This window comes from Bombina bombina, chromosome 1, assembly GCF_027579735.1.
Source record: "Bombina bombina isolate aBomBom1 chromosome 1, aBomBom1.pri, whole genome shotgun sequence".
Classification (NCBI taxonomy): Eukaryota; Metazoa; Chordata; class Amphibia; order Anura; family Bombinatoridae; genus Bombina; species Bombina bombina.
Genome location: NC_069499.1, coordinates 1,549,474,749 through 1,549,481,479, shown reverse-complemented (window position 1 = coordinate 1,549,481,479; position 6,731 = coordinate 1,549,474,749). Strand labels below are relative to the sequence as shown.

At 36.0% G+C, this 6,731-nt stretch overlaps 1 protein-coding gene across 3 annotated transcripts in view; it reads left to right on the top strand.

Moving 5' to 3' along the window:
- Positions 1 to 6,084: 6,084 nt before the first annotated feature.
- The window catches only part of SLC25A19 (solute carrier family 25 member 19), a 96,771-nt gene continuing 96,124 nt past the window's right edge, over positions 6,085 to 6,731 (top strand). For 2 of the 3 annotated variants that reach the window (XM_053708959.1, XM_053708949.1), the window contains exon 1: positions 6,085 to 6,277. The gene's annotated coding sequence lies outside the window, so the exon portion shown is untranslated. The other variant, XM_053708953.1, reaches the window with a different exon arrangement.

The following is a 6,731-nucleotide window of genomic DNA, read 5'->3' as shown; positions in this document are numbered from 1 at the left end:
ATTAAATGCCTATTTTTATAAACTTTTAATCTCCTAGTTTTAATAACTATATGTTCCATACATGGTCTATTTAATATAATTTAGTCTGAGTATTTTCATATTAAACATGAGTATATCTCTAGTACCACATTACAAAGTAATTCCTATACATTTAAATATATGGGTATTTAAAAGGATTTTAATACTTTTAGCATGGATCTAATTCATATCTCAGTTATCATCTTAATATCACATACATACCTTGAGATTAGCAATAAGATGTAATTTCATATAGCTATATTTATATTGGATTATTATCCCATATTAATATAAATATTGCATATTTGTATATCTCTTGCTGAGTGTATAAAAACACATGATATAATTTACAGCACCAATTACAAATGCACTTATTAGATGCCTGAAAAATATAAGAATATGTTATCCATTTTGAAACAAGTTGATTAATCCCTTAAGGACCAAGGACGTACAGGGGGATCCTACACTTATATATATTAAAAAAACACCTTTATTTTTATACTGCCAGGCTTTCTGCCAGTACTTAAGATGGCGGTGACAATTGTGGGAGAGGGAAGGGAGCTGTTTGAGGGGGGGTCAGGGGGTGGGATGTGTCAGGTGGGAGGCTGATCTCTACACTTATGCTAAAATTAACCCTACAAGCTCCCTAATTAACACCTTAACTGCTGGACATAATACACGTGTGATGCGCAGCAGCATTTTTCAGCCTTCTAATTACAAAAAAGCAATGCCAAAGTCATATATATATGCTATTTCTGAACAAAGGGGATCCTAGAGGAGAATTTACAACCATGTGTGCCATGATTGCACTGTTTGTAAATAATTTCAGTGAGAAACCTAAAATTGTGAAAAAGTTAACTATTTTTTTTATTTGATCGCATTTGGCGGTGAAATGGTGGCATGAAATATACCAAAATAGGTCTAGATCAATTCTTTGGGTTGTCTACTACATTACACTAAAGCTAAAATTAACCCTACAAGCTCCCTAAATAACCCTTCACTGCTGGACATAATACACGTGTGGTGCTCAGCGGTATTTAGCGGCCTTCTAATTACCAAAAAGCAATGCCAAAGCCATATATGTCTGCTATTTCTGAACACAGGGGATCCCATAGAAGCATTTACAATTATTTATGCCATAAATGCACAAGCTGTTGGTAAATAATTTCAGTGAGAAACCTAAAGTTTGTGAAAAAGTTTGTGAAAAAGCTAATGATTTTTTTATTTAAACGCATTTGGTGGTAAAATGGTGGCATGAAATATACCAAAATGGGCCTAGATCAATACTTTGGGTTGTCTACTAAATATATATATATATATATATATATATATATATATATATATATATATATATATATATCTATATATATATACATACATGTGAAGGGTTATTCAGAGATTCCTGACAGATATCAGTGTTCCAATGTAACTATTGCTAATTTTGAAAAAAAAATAATTGTTTGAAAAAAGCAAAATGCTACTTGTATTTATTGCCCTATAACTTTAAAAAAAAACAAAGAATATCTAAACATTGGATATTTCTAAACTCAGGAAAAAAAATAGAAAATATTTAGCATGGGTATTTTTGGTGGTTGTAGGTGTATAACAGATTTTGGGGGTCAAAGTGTGTTTTTTTCCATTTTTTCCTCATATTTTATATTTTTTTATAGTAAATTATAAGATATGATAAAAATAATGGTATCTTTAGAAAGACCATTTAATGGCGAGAAAAATGGTATATAATATGTGTGGATACAGTAAATGAGTAGGAGGGAAATTACAGCTAAACACAAACACAGCAGACATGTAAAAATAGCCCTGGTCCCAGACGGTCAACAAATGGAAAAGTAGTCTGTTCACCAAGGGGTTAAACATTTTACATTGACTATATAGCTACTCATTAAAGTTATCAAATACTTATCTAATATGTTACTGTTAGGCATTTTTTTTCAGATCCACAAATATACGTTTATACGATTTATTTGGACAGTCTGAGGCATATATTAAATATTTGAAAGCTATATAGATAGTTTGTTTAAACTTTAACTCTTCAAGACATTTATGCTTTCAAAGTACACATTTTGCTAGTAAGGTTTAAGTTGTCACCCAGTCTGGGGAGGATGTTTATTGAAAACTCAGCATGTACCAATTTGTATTGAAGTGTGAATGGTCACTTTCCCTGTAAAACTGGTTCTTCTCTGCATACACTTAAAGGGACACTGAACCCAAAAAAAATTCTTATGTGATTCAGATAGAGCATGCAATTTTAATCAACTTTCTAATTTACTCCTATTATCAAGGCATCTAAGCTTTTTTTTTTTTTTTTTTTTTTTTTTGGTTCAGTACTCTGGACAGCACTTTTTATTGGTGGATGAATTTATCCACCAATCAGCAAGGACAACCCAGGTTGTTCACCAAAAATGGGCCGGCATCTAAACTTACATTCTTGCATTTCAAATAAAGATACCAAGAGAATGAAGAAAATTTGATAATTGGAGTAAATTAGAAAGTTGCTTAAAATATCATGCTCTATCTGAATCACAAAAGAAAAAAATTGGGTTCAGCGTCCCTTTAAACTTCAAAGAGTTGAATATTGTAGATCTCTCGGCTGTTTATCCACAGCAGTTAGTTATCTTCTTTAACTGAACAAATGTTTCCCTTTTGTCCTCAACTTGTCTTAAGCAGTGAGGGGGACAGGGGCTGTAGTGAGACCAATTCATATCAAATTAGATATTAGCTAAAATGAAATATTAAATTATGTGATACTTCTGTAGTTTATTTAATGTTATTTCACAGGTACCCTGATATTATGCATTATTATAGCTTTTCACAGCCAGAAAGGACTAGTTTATGTGTGCCTTATAAATAACATTGTGCTCACTCCCGTGGAGTTATTCATGAGTCTGCACTAATTGTCTAAGATACACTTTCTGACAACCCTGAGATAAGGGGGCAGTCTACAAAGGCTTAGATACAAGGTAATGAGGTGAAAAGTGTATTAATATAACTGTGTCGGTTGTGCAAAATTGGGGAATGGGTAATTAAAGGGATTGTCTTTTTAAACTATAAAAATTTTGGAGTAGACTGTCCCTTTACTAAATTCAGTTAATAAAATAAAAAGTATAAAGGGTACTTTGCAATGGGAGCAATTGAATCTTAATTTATACAATTTTAAATGCCCCGTTGGTTGTGTAATTAGCTCATCAAGGTAATTAAGAGTTCTACGCCAAAAGGAGTTCTCACTTGATATGTTTCTCAGCCCAATGCTCCCTAACAGTTAACTAATTAACCTAAAATACACAAAGCTTTAATTGAGAATGGTAATGCAGGAGACCATCCCTTGTGGATTACTGTGAGACTGATGGACCTTTTTATTTTTAAAATAAGATCACTCAAAAGAGGCTGAGGATCGATTATAAGAGCTTCAATACAAAAATAACAGATAAGGAACATTTGATCAAGACAGGAAAGAAACACACCAAAGGCTATGCTTGAACAGGGCTGCAGGTATGTGACAACACTGGGATCAGGGGATCTCCAGTGTGAACATAGTCCCATGGGTTGAGCTTCACTCTCTTTGTTCATATTGGGTGTTGCCAATGAGTTGGGGGCTTGCATTGTAAAGGCAGTAATATCTTTGAAGGGGGAAAATGAAAGAGTCAAAAAAATAGAAACCGCAAAAAACAATGAGATAGGGAAAGGGAACAGAGAGGGAGGGAGGAAACAACTACAATGGGAAATGCAAAACATAAAACAGGAAGCCCACCTTCAGGTATAAGCACCTATTGTGAAACATAGTTGTTGTTACAAAGCTACTAGTGTATATTTAAAGTGATCGTAAACGTTCCCCTTTGTATAAAGAGATACAGAATAAAAGTGATATTTTAGATTAATTCATCAGTTGAAAAGAAGATGCGCTATAACTTATTTTTTCAAATACCCAGTGCTCTGGCCGCCCACTTGAAAAGTAATATTTTTAGGTGAGCTAACTAGGGTTGCCACCCGCCCCGGTTTCACCGGGACCATCCCGGTCTGAGGCTCTGTGTCCCGTGTCCCGGAACTAGCCTCAAATACCCCGGGCGAAGCGCTCCCCTGGTGCAGCAGTGAGCAGACTTTACAAAACATTAGCTGGCCAGAGGACCGCTTAGCCCGGGGTTACAAAACGGGTGAGTCTGCTGCCTGCAGGAGAGAGACGGAGATTGGTGTGGGAGGGACAGTGGGAGGGGGGAAGAGGGTCGAGGAGTCGACACATCCGATTCCGGCTGCAGGCTGAGAGCAACAGAGAGACTGAGGCAGGCAGGTGTGTTGGTGGTGCGGTGGCCGCGCAGCGGGCTGTGTCTGCCTGCTGAAACATGGCCATTTTTTACCTTAGTGGGTCCTGTGCAGCAGCCAGCAGTACGCAGCCTTCCTAAGCCAACAAGTGCAGAGCAGTGCAGCCACACTGTAAGTAATACTTGGCTGTGTCTGCTGGTCATTTTTTTTTGTGGGGGCTTAATTATGTGTAAATAAAATATATATATATATATATATATATATATATATATATATATATATATATATAAAAGTTCAGGATAGACAAGCACTCCAGAAATCCAGTTCCAATGCCCAGGGTGCAGCAGATAAGTAAATAGAAAATAATGAGGAGTGACATATTGGAATTAAACTTCTAAAAAGTCCTGGAGAGTGCAAACAGGCCAAATGTGAATGAGCCAAGATGTTTTTCATAGATTAAAAGCTTGGTTACTTATTCAGAATTGCCCTTTGAAATGCATTGGAATTAGGGTACCAGGTTTGGTGCCATATTACATGATCAATATCATTTGGCTCAGGCTAGATTGATTATTTTTATATAGAGGGATGCCCAATTAGTATAAAACAAGTAAAATGTAAGTGAGCCAAGATGGTTTTCATAGATTAAAAGCTTGGTTACTTATTCAAATTCTCCCATTGAAATGCATTGAAATGAGGGTACCAGGTTTGGTGCCATATTACATGATCAATATAATTTGGCTCAGGCAAGATTGATTCTTTTTCTATAGAGGGATGCCCAATTAGTATAAAACAAGTAAAATGTGAGTGAGCCAAGCTTAAAAGCTTGTTATCTTATTCAGAATTTCCCTATTAAAATAAATGAAAATTATGGTGCCACCTTTGGTGCCAAATTTAATGATTAATATCATATTAACTTTGCTAATTGTTGTTTAATAAATAATTTATTTCATTAATAAGAAGCTAACTAGAATAGGATGCTGGGTGAATAGTAAGCTAACTTGAATCTTCGAATAAGAAGCTGGCCGAATAAGAAGCTGGCCGAATAAGTAGCTAACTTCAGCATTCGAATAAGAAGCTGGCCGAATAAGTAGCTAACTTCAGCATCATGAGAGTGAACTCCTCATTATTTTATATATATATATATATATATATATATATATATATATATATATATATATATATATATATATATATATATATAAATATTATATATCTATATATATATATATAATATATTTATATATATATATAATATATTATATATACTAACATTCTGTATCTGTTTATACAAAGTTTACCATCACTTTAAATGTGTCTTTTGTAACAATCATCAGGTGTAGCGACATAACCTGCTGATATGAGGAAGCCTGGGTAAACAAAACAGGTTACAATTACATTACTAACGCATGGATATGGGCCATATGTATTACAAAGACTTCACATATACATTTAGTGTCACACCTGATATATACAGGTTTGTGATTTAACCCCTCCAATTCCTCTGGGTATTTAGATCTGCGCCTGCTGTAAGCACATTTATTAGCACTGGAGAGCAACACGTTTTATCTACCACTTCTACACTGAGCACCATTTTGTACAGCCTCAGGCACCAGCATTTAGCCTCAGTCAGTACCACAAGCTTAGGATTCTATCTACACACAAGTTCACAACAACTTCCCTTCCCAGTCAGTCCGGGCGGTTACGTCATTCCTTATAAAGGTGCGGCGAAGGGCAACATATGTAAATCTACTTCCGGGTTTCATGACCTCACCATAGTGTGACCCATAGCCCCGCCCATAACAAAACACTTGCTTAGGTAACTGGAAAACTCTGGCGGTTCCATTTAAAGCTACGCGCAAGCGGGCTGTGATTGGCCAATCTCATAACCAAGGACAAGGATCTTTATTTCACTATTGGAAAAAAACGAGGGCGCTGTCTGAGGGGGCGTGGTTTACAAATCAGTCTGAGTTTAACGAGAAAAAGCAAGGTGAGTACTAGAAAAGCCGAGCGCGTCCCCTGCAGTCTGACCCGGTACCGATCAGTCAGCGTGTTATTGTGTACCTGAATACCTCGGTATAAAGCATTGCATGACTGTACCGTAATGTCCTTGAATACCCGGTATAAAGCATTGCATGACTCTACTGATATGTGATATGTACCTGAATATCCCCAGTATAAAGCATTGCATGACTGTACCGATATGTACCTGTATACCCCCAGTATAAAGCATTGCATGACTGTACCGTAATGTCCTTGAATACCCGGTATAAAGCATTGCATGACTCTACTGATATGTACCTGAATACCCCCAGTATAAAGCATTGCATGACTGTACCGATATGTACCTGAATACCCCCAGTATAAAGCATTGTATGACTGTACCGATATGTACCTGTATACCCCCAGTATAAAGCATTGTATGACTGTACCGATATGTACCT